The sequence below is a fragment of the Larus michahellis genome, chromosome 4, assembly GCF_964199755.1.
Source record: "Larus michahellis chromosome 4, bLarMic1.1, whole genome shotgun sequence".
In the NCBI taxonomy this organism is placed as follows: Eukaryota; Metazoa; Chordata; class Aves; order Charadriiformes; family Laridae; genus Larus; species Larus michahellis.
Genome location: NC_133899.1, coordinates 41,675,190 through 41,696,476, shown reverse-complemented (window position 1 = coordinate 41,696,476; position 21,287 = coordinate 41,675,190). Strand labels below are relative to the sequence as shown.

Genomic DNA, 21,287 nt, shown 5'->3' with positions numbered 1-21,287 from the left:
TGGGCCAAATTGCCTGTTGAGCCCAGACCACAAATCCCGCTGGGCAGGCTGGGGAGAGCCGTGAGTAACATCTGGCCCATCTCAGGTCTGTGGTGCGTCCCCTCCCCTCTTTATTTCCCTCTGATTAAATAGAAGCAAGGAGCCAGGGAAGGGGTGGAGGGAGGGAGAATGGGCCAGAATAATTCTCCTGATGATGGTCCAGATGAGGATTGGGCTGAGCTTTGTCCAAGCAATATCTGTACAAAGTGGAGTCTCCTTGTGTTAGTTGTGATTCAGCAAACCCTGCCTGTGTGTGTACCACTGCTTGGTGTGTTCCCCAGCCCCCGTTGTTGCCTCTGCCCTGCTTCATAGTCTTGGGAAAGCTGCTTCGCTTTTCTTTTCCCACGGATTGTCTTGTCCTGTTTGGAAACCTTGACCTCCACTGAAATCCTCAGGTCCATGTAGAAAGGCACTCGCGTGCCACGGCCACCCTCGCCATGGGGGCTGTATGGCAGCAAGCGAAGAGGGAGAGCAGGTCTGGCTCCTTGCTTTCCCCTGCTGCACCCTTGGGGTGGGCGGTTTTTGTTTGTCCTTTCCTAGCTAAACAACTACAGGACTACCCAGCCCTGCCTCGGAGGCTCGAAACAACGATTTGAGGGTTTTCTGAAAGAAATCTGGCTTTTGACTAAAGGGTTTTATCCCCCCTCCCTGCAAGCAGAAAACAAACGTTTCCCTTTTCATGGGAATGTTCCCTGCAGAAACCAGTGTCTTCCTCCGTGTGTCTGTTCTTCCTTCAGTGACCGTGTCCTCCCAGGACAGCTAATCCTCCGGTAAGATTTGTTTTCTCCCTCCCACTCCCTTCCCCTCAGGATACAGCACCTCAGTCCTGGAGTCCTCTGGCTGGGCCCTACATCTCAAGATCCTCCTGCCTTTCCCTTGGCCGGGGAGAGCCAGCCCCTCCATGGGAGGAGAGCCAGGAGGGTCGCTCCGAGCCAGATCAGGAGTGGCTGGGGATTTGAGCGCATGTAATCGAACATGTCTAGACAGCCAGGAGCCTCCAGCGGAGAGAACAGCGAGTTTTACAGGCGATCCCTGATGTACAAGGAGAAATCTTTCCTCCTGGACACACGTGTGGGCCAGATGTTCTGCTTCGGTTTGGCTGCTGTGATCTTCAGCCTCCCAAACTGCGTGGACAGCAAGCAGCGATGGTGGGCTCCTGGTCTCCTGCCCAAGGTGAGATTCCCCAGGCAGGGACACGCACGTGTGCAGCGAATGCAGAAAGGACTCGGATGTGCCAGGACGGACAAGGAACACTCAGGGAATCTGAGAAACTTCAGGTTTGGTCTGTCCACTCGTGGTTCAACCTGGGAGCAGTAGGTCTGGTGCGTCCTGATGGCTTGCTGCAAGCCATCGGGTTGGAAAATGCATGCCAAGCAGCTCTCTGTATGGGACTTCCAGCATACGGAAACACACAAATATCCAAACATCTTTTTTCACTCGGATAGAATTTGCAGGGGAAGGAAGAGGACATTTAAATTAATATAAATAATTCATAGCCCTCTATCAAGAGGCATCTCTAGCCTCAGTGGAAGGCTGGTGTATTTAAGGCAAAGGAGCAACTTGCTTGTCTTCATCCTAAGCATTGTCTCGTCTAATTTCCAGGAAAGGTGATTTCTTATTGGTCTTTGCTCACAGATACAAAGCTCTGCTGCTGTAGTTGGCTTTAAATAGAAAAAGATCTGATTTGGATAGTATTCCCCACTCAGAAAACTACAACCAGTTTGGTGTGAGTAAACTCCGCAATGAGCATCATCGCTCCGCCATCAACATCTGGACAGAAGCGTCGGGAAAGGCTTGTTCTGCAGAAACTCACAGCGTTTTAAACTCCATCGTGAACAACCAAATTTAAATACTGAAAAAATCTCTAAGATGACATTTCCAGCAAGATTCAGAGGTTCAAGGTAATGACTCCACAGTGGTTCTGGTCACTGGAAACATCGCGTGTGCCAGCAAAATACACCAGAGATTTCCTCAAAAGCCCAAAGTCTTTTCAAGTGATTCACGACGCCAGGCCGGCTGCGGGGAGAACCCAGACGTTGTTTGCAGATTCGAAGGACTTGGCATATTTCATTTTCAAGGCCTGCGATTAATAAAGACAGAGCCTGCTAGGAAATAGGGCCCTGGCCCCTCATCTCGGCAGAGGCAGATCGATGCCCTGCTGCAGGGGCTGCGAAACTACCAGGCTATGCGTCTCCGGAGCTGGTTTGTTTTTTTTGTTTTGTTTTTTTTAAGGGAAGTTTTTGGAAATTGACCTGCGTTTGGGAGGAATTGTCCAAAGCACGGCTGTGGTTAGGCTGGGAGGGTAAAGCACCATTAACATCCCTGCCTCTATGGCAGCCTCCTTCCTCTGCCTCTACCTCACACGCTCACACTGATGGATTTCTCTGAAAATAAATAAATAAATAAATAAATCCTGGTTTTGAAGCAAAGAATAAATTCACAATGGGAAACCAGAGCTGCTGATGGATGCCGGAGCCCAGGGTTCGCTCCGGCAGCCCTGCCTGACGCACAGGTTTCCTTCGGTACCCTGATGTGCGGAGCACGGAGCAGCGCTAACTAACAGCTTCCAGCCCTGGGGCTTGTGTAAACGCTTCTTTCAAGAGAGATGTGGCGAGGGTTGAACTCTCACGTCCTCACCTGCTGGTGAAGCTGCACCGGGCTGTAACAGGAGTGGCTCGTGCGTCTCAAAGGTCGAGGTTTAAGTGTTCGGTTTTCCTTTTTACTAGAATCAGCGGTTTCTGCTGTGGTTTTTTTGTCTCTGTTGACAGTGAGAGTATCCCTGCGGGATTATGCACTGGTGTGGAGTTGCCTCCTGCTTTCCTTGAGAGCTGCCCTGAGCCCCCGCAGGGCAAAAACCCAAAGCACCATCACCCTCAAGCAATTGCTCTGTATGTTTCTGACGATCTACTGGTTTCCCAAAAAAACCCAGCCTGCGGGCTGTGTTGAAGGGCTGTATGGAAAGGGCAGTAACTGTCCCAGTGGCCGGGCACAGCAGGATGCTGCCAGCGGAGGGAATGAGGGGAGATGGACACATGGATGGGAAGCCAGGTGGGATGAGCCACCACCATCAGGTTTTTGCTGGGGTTTTGGTGGCTCTAGAGGCTTGTGGGGCAGAGGACATTTAGACAACGCTTTGCTGGTGTGTCTGAAAGCAGAGGGATGGTGAGGTGGCTGCTGAGAGCCTGTGCCACCTGTGATGGTGCCCGCTCCTGCTGCAGTGGCACTCCCCAAACCTCCCTCCTCAGGGTACCGCCTGGGAGCTCAGCCCGGGATCTTAGGGGCCACCTTGGTCCACAGGACTCACACGAAGGGATCAAAAACCCAGCCCAGGCTGCTGGATTCCAGCCTGACTTGAGCTTGCATCCAACCAACACACCTCTCCCAAGATCACCACTCATCTTCATTTTTGAGCCATTTGGAGGAGAATATCCCTGAGTTTCCCTTGGAGGCTGTCCTGCTGTTACTCACCCTCTCCGGAATGATGTTTACCTCCTCATTTCATCCAATCCGGCCCTGCTTTTCAACCGTCCTCTTTCCAAACAGGCTATGAGCCCTTTTGCTCTCAGGTTTTTCCTGTTCAGGTGCACAGATACAGTCAAGCCACCGTCAATCTTCTTTCCCATTAGCTTAAGCAGGATGAGATCCTTTATCAGCCTTTCTACGTGGTATTTTCTCTGGCCTTAAAACTATTTCTGTGCTTTTTTCTTTCAACTTTCTCTACTAGATCTGTGCATGCACTTTCCTGCTGAGCTCCTCAGTGGGAGATGTAAGATCACATCCCATCCTTGCAACCGCCCTGTTCGTACCCGCGAGGCTCGGGGCAGCTGGTAAGTGCTGGCAGTTACTGGTTTTGCTGAGCCAAACCGGGTGGGATTGGGGTTCTCCTGGCTGCAGACCCCCACCCCGTGGGGCTGGCAGCCTCCCCCCGCCCCCGAAGCCCCCCCGCTGCCATCGTCCCCGCTCCTGGGGCTGCACTCAGCCTGTGAACGAGCCTGTTTGCTCCAACAACCATCCTGCCTCCCGCCTCGCTCCACACTCTGCCTGCGCTTGGCAGAGATGCTCGGATGGATTTCCAGCTCGTTAATAGCAAAGTCCCCCGGCAGCGGCTCAGCGCGGATCCCCCAGCGCCCCGCGGGGCTCCCCCACACCAGGGGCTGGTGTTGACCACTCCGTAAGCCACTTTGCCTGTCTTTATCGATGTTTTACAGTCCTGCTTTCAAATGTCAGGGTGTTCGAAGTCAGAAGCCTTCTGGACGCTGCTCTGTATTCTCTACAGCATGCCGGGCTGTTGGTAAACCTGAGCGTTATCTCATTAAGAATGAGAGCACGTGTATGTGGTGCTTATTTCCTACACAACCACCCAGCAGAACCAGTTGTTTTTGCATTTCTGTATTCCTTGGGTTGAATCCTGCACAAATGCACATGGTTTTCCACCCGAGACCGACATCTGGCGGGGAGCAGCCTGGGTCGCCCCCCTTATTTGCTCCTGGGTCTGCCTTAAACCACTTCTCCATTTTTCTAGGATATCCTTGCTATCCGCAATTAATTAGATATTATTAGCAGCGCCATGTTGGCTGCCACTTGGCTCCATGAGGTTTCTTGCCTCCCGTTTTTTCCAGGAGTGGAGCCGTGATGCGCTGGGGTGACTGACTGCTGCTTCCACTAGCACCAGTAAGAAATGCCCTTCTTCACCCAGCCCGTTAATGCACAAGCGCCCTGTACCTGTGCTGTGCGTTTTACTTCTCTGTTTTTCTCTTTTCTTTCTTTTTTTTTCCCCCAGCGATAGCGTCAAACTGTGTACTCCAGGATTTACAAGGTAAAGCTGCTCCTCGGAGAATACTACAGCAGCGATCAAAGTCCCGGGAGCTTTTATTCCCCGGTGATTAGCTGGGTGCTCCCACCGGCCCCGCGCGTCCTGAGCAGCACATCCATTTTATTTAATCGGCTTATGCAAAGCGTTTTGCTGTGCGACGGCGAGGTGAGGCAGGCACCTGGTACCGTGGCTGGGATCATCTCCGTCATCGCTCGGATTTGGGGAGCGCTGCGAAGAGCTGGTCGGGGATGGAGGGGCCCATGGGGAAGGCTGGGTGCTGCTGGGGGGCACTGGTGCGCTCTCCGGGGATGCTCACCGGGTCGCTGCATGGGGTTTTCCTTTAATTTCCTCAACGGGAGCAGGAATCAGAGTGGTTTTTTTTTCCTTTCTGCCTGGTCCTCGGTGCGGGATGCAGCCATGGGAAATGAGGATTCGCCTGTCCCTGTATCCAGCTCCTGGGAGCAGCGCTGACTTGTTCAACAGACATCCCTGTCACCTAAGAAGGGCGTTTTTCTAGGATTTTACCTGCAGTTTTATGGCCATCTCCTGCTTTTCTAGCAAATCCAAATCCAGCAGAGCAATGAGGTACCTGACACCCACTCCATCACGGCCCCGGCCACCGCTGTTGAGCACGGGATGGGGGACCTCCGAGGTGCCTTGGGTACCAGAGGGAGCTTTGGGTGCAGAGGCAGATTCCTGGAGCTTCCCACCAGCTATTGTGGCTTCATCCAGATTTTTCTTCCCCCCTTCCCCCTTATCTGCTTTGTTTTAAGGATTAACATCTGGAGCCGCGTGAATGTATCAGAATTGCAGCTATCTTTTCTTCTTCTTTTGCTTTTTTAAAGCCCATATGGTTGCAGGGAGAAAAGCAAACCAGAAGAGAAGATACATGAAAAGAAAGCCAAATATAGAACACTTAATTTTTTTTTTTTTTTTTTAAGACCATTTTGAATAATAGCAATGTACGAGTGAGTTTCTAAAAAATCTGCCGACTTTGAAGCCAGTCTCATGACTTATGAATATTTAGAGCTGACAGTCTTGGATACAGGCGTTTCCTTGAGTTTGTTTGGAAAAGTGGAGCCAAATTTGTGCAAAGCTGAGTGTGCTGAGCTCAAAGCACCCCGACCCGGTGGGGTATGTTGGAGTTACATGAACATGGTTTCTTTAGTTTTGGGGTTTTAGCAGGAGGGTGATGTTTCTCCCAGATGTGCTGGGGTTTTGGGAAGGAGCCCACCCTATGAAATCTGTTCCGTTAGTCCTTTGAGCACTTCTGGGTGACAGTCCTGGGCTTGGAAAGGGGATGTTGGGGCTGCTTTACTCTTGGCCACATCCTTACCTGCCTCAGGAGACCCATGTGGTATTCCTGAAATGCCGTAAGGTGTGAGAAAAGAGCAAGCTTGGGCTTTATTTCCCCTTTGGAGCATGGGCTTTCAAAGGGCTTGGTGCTTTGGAGACCCAAGACTGCAGGCAGGTCTTAATAGGAAGGAAGGCCTGGAGGAGATTGCTGAGGAACAGGCTGGATTTCCCTCTTTCCCCATGTATCTCCAGCTTTTGGGTCCGGCATGTGTCCTGGAGGCGGTGTGGGATGCTGTTGTGGGTATCGTCTCTGTGTATGACATTTGTCATGTGAAGTCCACCAGAATCAAGCTGCTGGTAGGAACACAGCTTGCTGTGAAGAGGCGTCGCCGATGAACTTTTAAAATACTTTTTTCTTTTTTAAGGTTGAACTTCTAACACGGATGTATGAACATGCAGCGTGGGCAGAGGCCAGGTGTTGGGGCCGCGGGTGGGTGTAAGGGTGCAGGAGGGCTTAGGGCTGTTCGAGTCCATGGGGACTCGTTGGCTTGGGCACGGGATACCCAGTGATTTTGTGCTTCTCCCCTCTCGGTGTACTGGGCTGGTTTGCAAAGCTTATACTGGGGCATCTTTGAGTGGCTTGGTGAGTTACAGTGGAGTCACGGCAGTTGTGTGGCTGCTGGTGTTGGGCCCGTACTCTATGGCACCCTGCTGTAATGCTGTCACCAAACGTCATTGCACCCACCCAGAGAGAATGCGGGCCCCCAGGCAGCCCCACACTGTGGCATGGGAGGTGCTGTGGGACCATCAGAGTGGCATTGCTCAAAAGTGAAGCTCAGATGCACCATTGGGGCCAGAGGAGGCCACAAAGATGATCTGAGGGCTGGAGCCCCTCTGCTGTGAGGACAGGCTGAGACAGTTGGGGGGTTCAGCCTGGAGAAGAGAAGGCTCCGGGGAGACCTTAGAGCCCTTTCCAAGTACCTGAAGGGGCTCCAGGAGAGATGGGGAGGGACTCTGGATCAGGGAGTGTAATGATAGGACAAGGGGTAACAGCTTCAAACTGAGATTTAGTTTGGGTATCAGGAAGAAATTCTTTGCTGTGAGGGTGGTGACCTCCTGGCCCAGGTTGCCCAGAGAAGTTGTGGCTGCCCCATCCCTGGAGGTGTTCAAGGCCAGGCTGGCTGGGGCTTGGAGCAACCTGGTCTGGTGGGAGGTGTCCCTGCCCAGGGCAGGGGGTCGGAACTGGATGATCTTTAAGGTCCCTTCCAACCCAAACCATTCTATGATCCCTAGCTCAGCAGGACCCTGCCAGCCCGGGCAGAAGAAGAGATGTGCCAAGTCCTTTTCCTCAGGGATTTACTGTTTTCCTCCCCTCCCCAAAGCCACTTTGCTTTTACGGCGAGGGCTGCGTTGTCACCGCTGCGCCGTAACTCACAGGAGAGCATCAGCACCACGGTGGCCAACAGCACTGAGCCTTCAGCAGATGTTCAGCTCCTGCAATATACGGCCCTGTGCGGGCGACGCTCTCGCTGTCTAGCACTGAAAATTAGACACACGCACACCCCACCCCCCAAAAAAGAAAATAAAAAAGTCCAGAGGGGTTTTCCCAGTGACTTTGGCAGGAGGAAAAGTGGAGCTCAACAAATAACGCAACGAAGGCACAGCTCAAGGTCTTGCCGGCTACAGGTCCCGGGCTGCTGGGAGAGGGCTGTATTTCCAACAAAATACTTGCCATAATAAATAAAGCAACTATATGTGTTTTTTTCCAGATGTATTTAGGGCTAGGAGGCTAAGAGGGAAATTCCTAGCTGAATTCCCATCTGTGGGATAACGCTGTTTCCACGGTTTTCCCTGCCAAAAATCACTTAATTATGAGTAATTAAATAAAAAAAAAAACAACCAAAAATGCAACCCAAAACAGGGCTTTGATTTGGCTTTGAAATGCTGAGGGATTTGGGGATGGGGAAAATGGAAGAAGGGAATAAACAAATAATGAACCCAGTGACCTCCAGCGTGGGCTGGACACGGCACGGAGGGGGATGCAGGGATTTTGGCCACCGAGGAGCCGCATCTGGTATGGCACCATCCTGCGCCCCTCCTGCTGGAGCCAGGGATGCTTCTCCATTCCTTAAATAAGCACGGCTCCCCCTCGCCAGAAGAGTTTAATTGTGTCATTTCCCTCATTATTCTCCCTGGCAGAGCAAAACCCTCGGATTGCTGCTGGGATTTGGGGTTGCTGTGAAGGACTCGGGGCCAGTGGGGGGAAAGATGCAGCTTTCCCAGGAAAACGTGATGTGTTTGGATGAGGGGCTGGTTCCCGGATGAGGTGAAAAATCTGAGCCCTGGAGCATTTACGGCCAATGCCTTTTTTTAGGATTCATTTAATTTTCCTTTCCCTGCCAGGGATTTGAGTATGGACCCTCCAAAATGCTACACTTAAAGCAGCAAAATGATGCCAAGGTATAACTTTATCCCTGAGAAATTAAAGATTTTGCTCAACCCTCATTTTATAGAAAACGGTTCAGTTTTCTGGACTGGGGTGTGTGTGTGTGTCCAGTTTTGAGATTTCCATCCCTCAGCTCCAAGTCCCCGAGGAAAGCTTGGATACTTTGAGACGCTGGGTTGAAAAATGTCCTTTGCCGACTGTTTGCCCCTGAGATGCTGTGTAAAACGGTTTTATTTTGGAAGTGCTGAAAAACCATGCACGGGTCTGGGGCTGTTGAACACCTGTGCTGGTTTTGGGGGAGCCCCAGATCCCCACACATATGTTTAGCCCTGCCAGGGCTGTGGGGTTTAGCTCCTGGCAATAAATTTTCCTGTTTCTCCTTGGCATGGGTGCCCTGGACCCCGCACACGGGTGGATTTGCATCGCAGGGTGTCCATGTGATGAGATACACATGGACACTGTGCATGTCCCAGCCCGTTGAGGACAACCTCTTGGGCCGGTAGCTTTGGAAACGTTTCTGGTTTCATGGGAGAAGGGGAAAGAGCTGGAAGTGGTGGAGGGAAAATGTGATGTTGAGGGAAATGGGTGGGGAAGGATGGAAAAGGAGGGGCAGGCTGATCCATCCTTTCGCCTCTTTAGGTTACAATAGCCGTGAGGGCAATAAAACAAGCGTGAGGTTGGGATGGAGCCCATGTCCGTAATCTGTTTCCCCAGGGATTGGTCCATCCATTTTGGTGTGTGGCCCAGCTCCCGTCCAGCCGATGGATAAGGTGGGGAGGGGGCGATGAAAAGTGGTTGCACTGATCACACCTCTCCAAATTCAGTCATGGCTGCAGAATTTGCTCCCGACTATGACGTTGCTGTTTTGCTTTGGGTGTCGAGAGATTCAAGGGCAACAGAATAAAGTCATTAGCGCAGAGCTGGAGCAGTAAGTGGTCCTGGAGTGGCTCCAGGCACGGATCACGGAGGGACCGGGGATGCTGAGCATGCCTGTCCTCGCCCGATGTGCCCGTTCATCACCCAGAGGTGGTAAATGAAAAGTGACGGGTGTCACCCGACGGCTCCCATGGTACAGACCCCCAAATGCTAGTGTCCAGGTGGGTGTTTGGGTGCCTTATACAGAGGACGTGTGATAACGTAATGTGTATGAAACGAGAAGACGCAGCCCAACGGGACCGCGGGTTCCACGGCAGCTGCCCAGACGCAGCCGCAGGGCTGGAGAGGGGACGGCGACAGCAGCGGGGGGGCTGGCGGCCGCTCCAGGAGCAAGTTTTACAGCAAATACTGAGCTTTGCCTCATCTGCTTGCGCTAAAGCTGCGGTCTTCTTCAAAAGAGACCGAAATCCAACGCAACCAGGACTTTTGTGGTTGATGCAAGGTACGTAATGTTCCCATTTAATCTGGGCAGGGGTGGAATTGCACGCGGCTGGGCTGGGATGTGCTGGGCTTGCTGGGTGGGGGCAAATACAACTGTTCGCTAGACACCGGGGGGGCAGGACACCCCCACACCCCCATGCACCCCCAAAACTCTTCCTTAGCAAGCATACTGGGGGGATTTCAGTAGGATGCTGAATGTGGAGATGGGGAGGAGGGGTGAGGAGGGCAGCCAAATGCCTCCTCTTCGTTTAAACCAGATATTGAGGCAGAGAAATCTGGGCAAAGCCAAATATTTCCTGTCCCAATGGAAGACTCTGGTTAAAGTGTGCACTTTGTTTTGGTTAAAACAGCCGTGCGCATCATCTCGGAGACTGACTCAGTGCCTGCCCATTGTCTCTCTAGGATGACTGGGAATAACAGCTTGTATCTTCACTCCCTGGATGTAAAATTCTTTTAAACCTTTTGCAAAAAGCCTGTAGGTTTTGACAATGTATTCCTTATGGGGGAAAAAAATAAAAAGTCACAGCGATGGTCTCGAGCAGCCCTGGCTGTGATCTTTAGCTGCCTGGGAGCGAGCCGTGGGCAGGGACGCGGGCTGAATAACAAGGACTCCCACGGCTGCGGAGGACAGGACGATATATTTTTGCAGGGCAGTAAAACCCGCTTGATGCCGGGCTCGGGCAGGAGCTGAGGCTCTGATCTGCTCCTTCCCTACCTCCAGGTACGGCATTCCATGGCTCCAGCCCCGCGCCGGCACAGCACATTCCTGATATCCCATCCTCGCGGCGGTTTTCGAGGCGTGAGCGATGCCGAGCAGGGGCTCGCCTGGACCCCGCAGGTTTTGGGCAGCTGTTGAAAGAGACTCTATTACAGAGTGCTCTGTATTTAATCTCCCCCCTGCCTACCTAAATCATGGGGAAAGGTTTTACACATGGCTCTGACAGCGCCGAACAGCTCTACCGGAGAGGGATGCGGGGAATTTATAGCGCACCGACTGCTGCCGGGTAATACGCAGGCGAGGCTCCGAGCGGGGAAGGATTTCTGGGTTTATCGGAAGGGGAGTACAAACCTAAGGCAGGAGCCGGCTTGGAATCTTCCCAGCTCAGGGGGTTTAACCTGCAGGACCGAAGGCTTTTAGGGATGATGCGGGGGTGTGGGGGTTGCCCTGAGGGGTGCCCGGGTGCCCCATCCCCCCCTGGGGACCGGGGAGGGCATGTCCGGGGGGGATGCACAATTTTCTGATGCCAGACAGCTGCACCGGGGAGGGGGTGAGAGATGAGCTGGGTTTGGGGAGGTGGGAATTGATGCCCAGCATCCCAAGAGCTGCATCCTGACCCTGGGCAAGGCTGGGTGAAGGCGCAGGATGGGTGCGGAGGGCACCTGCCTTTCCCTTTTTGCCCTCCCAGGCTCTTCCACAGCATCGGCAGTGCCCTGGGTGCTGGGGTCCATCGCCTTAAACCAAAAAAGCAGCCTGTTTTTGAGCCCAGCTGGGTTTCTGCAGGTGGAAGGAAAGGCTGAGCTTGTCCTGAGCTCACCGGAGGCTGTTCCCTCCCGGGATGGACCGTTTCCCGACCACACCAAGAGGCTGAATCTCTGCTTGGAGGGTGGTTTGCGTTAGTGCCGGGGGGGGGGGGTGTCTTTCCTCCAGCATCCCCTGCTCTGCACCTCCTCCCTAAACTCTGCCCACCAGTCCTGTACCCAGAGACTCCCTTTGTGCCTGCTTTTCCGTTTTAATCTCTTGTACTCCCACTATTTTTGAGTCGTCTTCGGCTTGGAGATATCTCTTTTTTTCCTCCTTCTCTCTCTCTTACCCTTCACACTACCATCAGCTTTCTGACACAGGAGTTTTATTGGAATAAAAGTAGATTTTTATCTCCCAAGCCTGTTTATTAAACTCTCTCCCTTCTTTCACAGTAAGCTACCACCCACCCTCCCGGACGTTTGTCGATTCAAATCAGGTTTAATCAACTCACAATATTGGACACAGTAAAATTGGATTTCTGAAAGCCCAATAAAGTTGTGCCACCGCGCTGTACCGTAGCTCGAGGAGCTCAGATTTCATCACATCATGTCGGCAGCCGCAAGAAACAGCCCATAAGAAACTCATCTACTGCGCTCCGGCAAGCTGCTAAAAATGGATGAAGCCTCTCCCGAAGAAATATTGACTATTAGTATTCTTATTAACATTCTGCTGTCAGAAATGACCAGTGGTAATAAATACAGCTGTATCTTTTCATCGTCCTGCCCGTTCATCACTGTCTGGCTGAGCTTCCCTCGGGGCTGGGCATGGTCCCCGTCACCCCGTCTCCTTGCCCAAAAGGAGCCGTTTGCCCTCACGCTGTAACCTTGATTATTTTTGTTATTATTATTATTATTATTATTATTATTATTATTATTATTATTATTACTGTTATTTCCTTTTTTTCTCTTTGACACAGCAAACAGCAGAGCAAGATGGAGCGCCTGAGAACAGCTCGCTCCGCGCCTCCCCCGGCAGAAGGTCTCCCGGCGATGGGAAAGGGCAGGATGCGGTCCAGACGCCCGCGATGCTCCTGCTCCCCTCTAATTTAGAGTTCTACGGTTATAACGAGAGATATTGGTAGCCTTGGATTATCCTCACATCTTATTTCTTCCCTAATCTTGGGTGAGCTTTAGCGCCGGGGTAAATCAAGCTGTATTTATGCCATTGCTTTGCACTAAGCCTGGCAGAGCTGCCCTTGCCCTCGGTCGCCGCCTCCTTTTGCCGATGCAAACCTTCCCGGGGCCGCCCCGTAAACCTGATCCAGGAACCCATCCCAACTCGACCAACCTTTTTTTCCTTTCTTTGCAGGCTGGTTTTCATCCCGAGGAGCTCCCTGATCCGGCTGGATGTGTCTGCAGGTTGGCACGGGTCGTGTACGGGAAGGGGAATAAGCCGTGGTGGGAGCAGAGGGAAGAAAACTGCCTTTTTGGCGTTATTAATGGGACTGGGATGCTGGTGTGAGGCAGCAGGTCCGGGCTTGACTCTTTGCCCAGAAGCGTTACCTGGATGAGAGCAAATTGGCAGCAAAATCCCTGTTTACAAACTCATTTAAAGGCAGACCAGGGCCCCGTGTCTCCTTTAATTCTGGCATTTTCCCTCGCTTGCTGCAAAACCAGCCGCCGAGCAAGTGTGCAATAGATAACGATGTAATTAACGCCAAGGGGGAGCAAATCCATGTATTAACAAACGTTTTTTTCCCAACGCAGAGCAAAGGGAGGGGGAATTTACTGCTGCCGACCCGGCGATTTCCTTCCTCCCAAATTCTTCCGGCTGTTCCGTTTCACTGCTCCTTCTCGCAGGGCTTGCGGCGTTCAGCTTTGCCTGAGCAGGTGGGATTGCAGGAGCCTGGACCGCTCCTGCCCGTGCCGGAGGGGGAATCCAAGGAATGATTTCCGCATTTAACACCAACTGATCACGAAGCATCTGCAGCTCCGCGGAGAGACGGCTCCTGGAGACCAGCAGCTCCGGGCAGGCTCCGCTTTCGGTGCAATCGATGGCTTAGGCCCTGGATGCCCTTCAGTGCCGTTGGTGCGACGGAGATGGAGGATGCTCCGAGGGTGAGAGGCAGTCCCTGGCCATGTCACGGCCGTACCTTGTCCCATGGGGTCAGAAGGGGGTCCCTTGGCCACATCCTTCTTCAGGGTCTCTGCTCACTGCAGTGATGTTTCATAAATTCATCTGAAGGCAAAAATCCACCACCCCCACCCCCCTCCCTAAAAAAAAGTGGGGCTCAGCCACCAGCCCCTCTCGTGGTCACCGTGGCCATGTCCCCACAAGCGTGGGCAGTGACAGGAGGGTGACCATGCCCTGATGGCAATACAAGGGAGCAACTGGGAGATAACACAGCCCTTGCTGGTTGCCAAAAATAGCCTTTTCTTAGTAAATTTGTATTAGCATTGCCTCCGCAGTCCGGCATGCTCCCCCACCCCTGTGGCAGCACAGCGGGTCCCCAGGGAGGGGACACGAGGGCTTTCTCCCATATTTAGCCCCAGGGGGAGGCAGCATCCCATTGCGCCCTGTCCTCCACCTTCTGCTGGGCTGGGAATGGGGACTGAGGAGCCAAATATTCCCCCGTGGATAAAAACACAGGAGCTTTTGTGTGTCTGTGCCCATGAAACCAAACCTCAGGGCGTTTGGGCTGGGGTCTCAGCACCACTCGGGGATTTAGCCGTGGGGTGATGGCATCCCGTCCCCAACGCACCAGCGTAGCCGTGGCCAACAAAGACCAGCTCAAATGGGGCTTTGCTGCTCTGGGGGAATTAAATATTCACTGAGCAGCGAGCGAGCTGTCTCTGCTGCTGAAAAGCAGTGTTTTAATGGCTGGGAACCAATGCTTACTGGCCAGTCTGGGGTAAAAACTGCCATAAAGGCTGCTTAAAGCCAAGCAGGGGGGTTAGAGCAGGTTTCCCCCCAAGGCATCGCTGGCCATTAATTATCCAGAGACAAAAGTATGGGGACGTGGTGCAGATATCCCCCTTGTGGTGTGTTTTGACACACTGGACATCTCCAGCAAACCCCCCTGGCTCCCCTCCCAGCGCTGGGAATGAAATCCCAGCCAATTTCCAGGTGTCCTGACCCACCTGGTGCAGAAACTGGCCGCTCCAGAAGAAATCAGCCGCGGCGCGGGGGCAAGGGGATACGAGCGGGGAGATTGGATTAAGGCGCGAAGGTGGACAAGACAGATGGCGGGGTGGGAAGGGATGAAATGGGCTGGTGGAAATCGAAAGGGAAAAGATGACAAGGACGCCGGGCTCACTAAAAAAGACAAAGTGCTGGGATTTTCCTGCAGGGAGCTGGGAGAAAAGCAAAACACTGAGGAACGTGTTACGTGGACATCGATGCTGGGTGCTTTTGGGATGTGATGGGCTTTGCTGGGCTGAGCACAGCAGGACCTGGCCCCACCACGGTCCCAGCCCAGCAGGAAGAGTTTGTAATTTTCTAATTAAGAAGTACTATAACCCATTTATTAAATATGTTTTGAATGGCTCCATTGTAAATTAAGGTCAAAATACAATTTCTAAATTCTCAAGCTATGACGTAGGATTAGCTTTATCGATCTTCTGTGTAATTTGTGGTGGCCCCCAAACATTATTTTGACAGTTTTATCATACAGTAATAGACTTCCTTTTAGATAATTACAGTTACTACATTCGATTTTGATCTTCTGTAGGACTTTTCCCTAGATAACCACACTTAGGTCATGTTTCTTTCTTTAGTCACACGTACACGATAAACTTTGGAGAAGAGCCATAATTATTTTAACGCTGTAATTTTAAGGCTTACCAAAACAAGTTCAAAGGTTAATTGTACAAGAAAACTTTCAACTTTAACATCTGTTGCAACGCTCATTTTGTAAGTAAGTGACGAACAGCTACTGCAGGGAAAACAAAAAAGCAGAATGGGTAAATGTTGATACGTAACAGGAGTTATCGGAAGGTGTTAAGTTGTACGCCTCTCGTTTCCATTTATACCCGTTTCTCATCCAGGTCCATCCCCAGTGGGTCACAGAGGGGTCCCCAAGGGCTGCCAGGGAAAATGCTGCCGCCTCCTTCACCCGGACGAGCTCCCGGCGTGTTTGAGACCATTAATTAGGCTTTGCCATCAGTAACGAAGACAGACTCCCCCTCCAGAGCAAGCGCGGGCAGGTGCTTACAGCCAACGCTCCGGCCACCGCTGGGGTCAGAAATATCCTTGCATCTCCCAAACTGGAGCGATCTCTCCCTCCGGCCCTCGGTCATTAAAAGGAAATTAATTTCACTGGGCACCAAAGTAAGTAAATTCTCTGATTTCTGGTCTGTTATGACTGTTAACCAGCTAGATCTCACTTTAATAGCTTATTTAAAGCACTGGGCCTCTGACAGCCCCGGTGATGGATGGAGCTGTCAGCGTCTGCTTCGTTTGGAGAGGAGAGGAACATCTCTTAAACTAGAAGCTCTATAAATCAAAAGGATGAAAATCAGCGAGTGCATTTTTCTGGACAGGGGCGTCCTTCTCCCTGTGGAGTGTAACAGGCACTAAATTGAGGTTGGATTTATCGGGTCTGAAACCCCTTTCGACAGGCGCTTTCACAGCCGGAATTCAAGAGAGCCGGGCACGGAGCAGTGAATCCCGGCGGCAGCCCAACCCGGTGCCGTCTCCTTCCCAAACCCAGCAGCCCCTCGATGGTGATTTCGGAGTGATTGTGGGTGGATACAGGGCACTGCCGCTTTTCCCCATGGGCAACACTCCCCAAATCCCCTGTGCTCCCTGGAGACACGGGGGCTCATCCCGCCCGCAATGCCGGGAGGTTTGGCAGCTTCGCACGGGGACATGGCTCTGCATCTTCCCTCGCCGGGGAAAACACAGCCCCTTCCTTCAACCCCCGGCGCGCAAGCAGAAAGCAAACTCTTGGGTTTTTCCAGCATTGACGCAAACCCACCACCACAGGGCACGAGGCTGGGCAATATTATCTTGCGAGCGCCTCCAAATATGAGCAGGGCAGGGGCTTATTATCACAGAATCATAGAATTGCCTAGGTTGGAAGGGACCTTTCAGATCGAGTCCAACCATCAACCAAACACTGACAAAAAACACTACTAACCCATGTCCCTCAGCATATTGCTTCGGGCTCTGCCAGATTTGAGACCCCAGTAGCACGAGAGCCTTTCATCCGTGTATTTCCAAGGCTGCCTTTCCCCCAAAGCTGATGGATGGGAGCAGAACCGCCTCCCCGCTCCCCCCCCCCCCCCAGACGTGTTATTTGCAGCGCCTGAGTTTTGTTTAATATTGAAAGACGTTTAAAGCGTGGCTCTGACCTAGATTGGGAGCTCTTCGGGGGAAGGCTGTCGCTGGCACAGGCGGGTTGGGGAGCCGCCGGCGGAGGCAGGGCCCATGCCTCGCCGAGGAGCGCTGCTGCGATGAAATAATCATTTAGGGGTGGGAATTAACCCACTTAATCAGCGGCGCTCTTGGTTTGCTTGGAGGTGACTTGAGGTGCACTGCTCCTGCTTGGACACGGCGGTCCCTGTTGCTGCTCCCATCCTTGCCTTGTTTCCAGGATTGCAAAATGTTTGAGCCTTTCTCCTTTTCCCCTTCCTTATCCTTTACCTTTTCTCCTTTTCACACAGAGTCACAGAATCCCAGACTGGTGGGGGTTGGAAGGGACCTCTGGAGACCATCTTGTCCAACCCCCTGCCAAAGCAGGGTCACCCAGAGCAGGTGGGACAGGAACACGTCCAGGTGGGTTTGGAATATCTCCAGAGCAGGAGACTCCACACCCTCTCTGGGCAGTCTGTTCCAGTGCTCTGCCACCCTCAAAGTGAAGGTTTTTCCTGTTGAGATAGAATTTCCCGTGTTCCACTCTGTGCCCGTTGCTCCTTGTCCTGTCACTGGGCACCACTGAGAAGAGTTTGGCCCCATCCTCTTGCCCCCTGCCCTGCAGATATTGATGAGCGTTGATGAGATCCCCTCTCCTCTTGTCCAGGCTGAACAGCCCCAGGGCTCTCAGCCTTTCCTCAGCAGAGAGGGGCTCCAGTCCCTCATCATCTCTGTAGCCTCCACTGGCCTCTCTCCAGCAGTTCCTTGACGTGGGGAGACCAGCACTGGCCCCAGCACTGCAGATGTGGCCCCACCAGGGCGGAGCAGAGGGGGAGGATGACCTCCCTCCACCTGCTGGCCACACTCTTTTTAATGAGCCCCAGGAGACCATTGGCCTTCTTGGCCACAAGGGCACATGGCTGGCTCATGGGCAACTTGTTGTCCACCAGGACTCACAGGTCCCTCTCTACAGACCTTTTCCTTTTCTCCCATTTCCCTTTCCCTCGCTTTGCTGGGGCTCCACATCCGCAGCCCCCAGCTCCACCACAACCACCCTGCCCTGCTGCACCAGGCAAGCCGTGAGGGTCTTTTAGGCTTGAAGGACGGTCATTTTTTGGAAAGCACACCCAAGGTGCTCTTTTTAGGTCAAAATTTGCATTTTTAAACACTTCCCAACGTGAAAGCCCACCTTTAAAAAAATTCAGAAGCGCGGCCACGTCATCCTGGTCTGGGTGCCTGTAATGAAATGGCCTTTTAAAAAAAAAATATTAATTTTACTTTTTCTTCCCTGAAAATGTAAGCTGGGCTGCCAGGGCTGTTACCTCAGGGTACGTGTAAGCTGGCCCCCACCTCAATTTGTGCAGAGGATGTGGGGAAGAGGTTCCTCCTAAGGGGAGCCGGCACTGGGGAAGGGACACAGGGGTCGGCTGGGACAATTCCCCCCCCCCCAGCCCCCTTTGCCAGCCCTGATGTCTTGCACCAACACGGGGCTTCACCTTGGAGGCTGGTGATGTGCAAACCCCCTTTTGGCTCTGGGGCGAATCTCCCGGCCCATCACAGCTGAGGTTTGGGTTTGACACATGAACCCCAGGATGCTCCTGCAGCTCTTCCAGGCTCCTCTTAAATTGCTTCGACCTTTCCTTTTCGGAAGGAGGAGGCATTTCGTGCCATCACGATGGCAGAGCACATCTCCCTGCCCGTCAGGTCCGGGGTTTCACAGCAGAGCCGTCGAAAGGAAAGGGAAAAACTAGTGAACCACATAATTAGTTTTTGCTTCAGTGATTAATATCGTTTGCAAACAGGTAATCTCAGCCCGAGCAGGCTCCTTTGCCACGCTTTTCCTAACGAATGAATGTAGTTGGCTGGTCCTTTGCCTTCTAGTATGAATACAAACGCAGGCAGCTGCCTCCGGAACAAAACGGAGCATCTCGCAGGGAGAGCGGAGCTCTTCATTCGGCATCACAAACTCCCTGACATTTCCCCAGCAGCTCATCGCTGATGCCTGATCTTAAACCATCCCCTTGCAACCTCCCCCGGCCCAGCATCCTCCCATCGCCCCCGCCGTCCGGCAGCGATGCTGGGGGGCCCTTCCAGCCTTCCCTGAAAATTGATCATCCCGGTTTGCTTTCCACACGCGGCAATCGGCCGGGAGGATCGTATTTGCTGGTAGGAGCAGGGGCTGCAATTCAGGGTGCGGGAGAGGCATTTGTACTTAAGTAATTGGATAGCGGCGGCGTATAAAATCGTAATGGCTCTGTAATCTTATCCTACAATAATCCTGCGCGTGGCTGTGGAGCGTGGCTCCCCCCAACCCCCCCCCCGGCCCCCGCTCCCCAGCAGAGCGCTGCCCTCGTTTAAATGTGATTTAACGAGGCTGGAAGAGCAAGCTCTGGTTGCTGGGTTTTTTAACGAGCAGGTGGTGTGGCCACCGCTGCAGAATAATAATCATTTTTGGGGAATGTCACGCCGTCTCCTCAGCCCGGAGACCCCAAGGTCGGCCGCAGCGTGTCCCTAGATGGGATGGCGGGTGACGCAGCTCGGTGGTCCATGCCGCAGCCCCCACACCGGGAGCCTGGGGCTTCTCTCTTTGTCATTTCTCCTTTTATTTTTAACAGCCTGGGTAGTTGTCCGTGCCAGTTGTCCTCAGGGCATGAAGAACTGCCTCTTCCCATCGATATTTTGGGTGCTGAATTTCCACGGACAGGCTGTGCCTCTCTTTACGCACCCCGGTCACCGATAACGGGGGTCACAACTCTGTGAAGCCGGGGCCGCGGATGACCCTGTTGCTATTATATCCCGGCACTTCTCGCGTATTTAAAAATAGAAATACCAATAATGATCTGTCTCCCTGTCAAGCCCAGAGGGGGAAGCAGCTTGATTAGCTTATAGATCCCCTCATTTACGTGCGAGTGACCGCGGTGTCCGGGGATAGAGGAGGTGGGGTTGTGCAGGGAGACTTTGGGAAGGAGCCAGGGGAGGGAGACCCCCCTGGCCGTGTCTGTGGGTCGTGGTGTGGGTGTCCGGACAGTGCCAGTGTCCCCAGGTTTGTGTCCCCAAAACCCCCTCGCAGGCTGGTTTTCGGCAGGGTGGCGGACAGATGAGTGGGAGCCTTTGGGGTGCCGTGCCGGGCTGCGTCACCGTGATGGATAGCGGGGAGATGGGGAAATATGAACAGGGAGAAGGATCAAAAATGTAGGAGTTTGTGAGCTGCTCAGTGTCAGCTTGAGATGTGCCATACGTGGTGTGTGTCGCCTTCATGTCCCTGCATCCAAACCCAGTGTCCCCAGGGAATCCTGCCCCCAGCTCTCTGCTTTCTTATGTGACCGGGGAGAATTTGCTTCATCTCCCTTCCCAAAATCCAAGCCGGTATCACGGAGCAGATTATTTTGCAGCCCGCGGTCGCTTCCCTCTTCAATCCAAATGAAACCCCCAAATCAGTGCAAGTGGGAAAGGAAGAGGGGAAGGTGCTTGGGTCCCATCCAGCCGGCGAGGGGGTCGGTGGTTGCAGGCATTCCCTGGCATGGATTTAACGTATGGATTTGCCGCAGGTTGGTGCATTCAGCTGGTGGGAGCCAACCCTACGGAAATCGGGAGCAGATCCGGGCAGTGGCGTTTCCCGCTGCACCAGCCGGAAGCACGCAGGATACAGCAAACATGTCTCTCCATGGTCAGGGAGGGACCCACTACGTTTTAAAAAAGTGATTTATGCTCTAATCGGTCTTGAAGCTTCATTATTCCAAGCATTAGCGTGTCTGAGCCAGTGGCCTTATTTGTTAATGCACTGAAAGCAGCAGCAGATGTGCTATTTTTCATCTGTGACCCGATCAGCTCGCTGATTCATCTACTTCCATTTTCATTCCCCTGTCACTGATTTATTAATGATGTCTTACTTATCTGGGGCTCTTTCGGAGGGCCCCTATGGCTCAGCCCCCAGAGAGATGCCGGAGGAGCCCTCTCCCCTCCCCAAATATCCTGTTTTTCAAACCATATTCATCCTCATCGCTCCAGAGATTAGACACTTTGATCATTTAGTAACTGAAACAACCTCTGCGGCTTGTACAATTTGAGGATAATTTGCTGACAGAGCAACCTCCCTTTTTTTCCACCACAGACAGGGTACCCCATCCTCTGGGATTGTCTTTGGGCATGGGGGGGACAGGGTGGCTCCATCCAGGAGCTTCAAGGAATGCAGAGGGAGGATGTCCAGGCTGCAAAAACTGACCATTTTTTCTTGCTTTTCTATACTCTCTGGGTTGGTCCAGCCTGGAATAATCCCAGGGGCAGAATTTGTGCAAGAAGCACAATTTCCCCCTTACTTGGAAAAGCTGGTGGGGAGTTCGATCAAACCGTGGGGAGCTTGTGGGGATTTTCTTGAACAAGCAAGTCCTTTCTGCGCTGCCTATTTGACCTGGACCATGCTGGATCCATGAGAAATTATTTCTTTTCTGCCTCCTAGTCTGAAAAATGTCTTTATTCCCACATCTCTCCTAACGGCGAGC

General features: G+C 52.7%; 1 long non-coding RNA gene across 1 annotated transcript; it reads left to right on the top strand.

Moving 5' to 3' along the window:
- The first annotated feature begins 9,765 nt into the window (after positions 1 to 9,765).
- On the top strand, positions 9,766 to 20,500 carry LOC141742304 (uncharacterized). The gene is made up of 7 exons (XR_012586663.1): positions 9,766 to 9,972; positions 12,410 to 12,615; positions 12,802 to 12,851; positions 13,293 to 13,550; positions 15,480 to 15,762; positions 17,100 to 17,211; positions 20,337 to 20,500. It is a non-coding gene; the product is annotated as an uncharacterized LOC141742304 (long non-coding RNA).
- Positions 20,501 to 21,287: the final 787 nt, after the last annotated feature.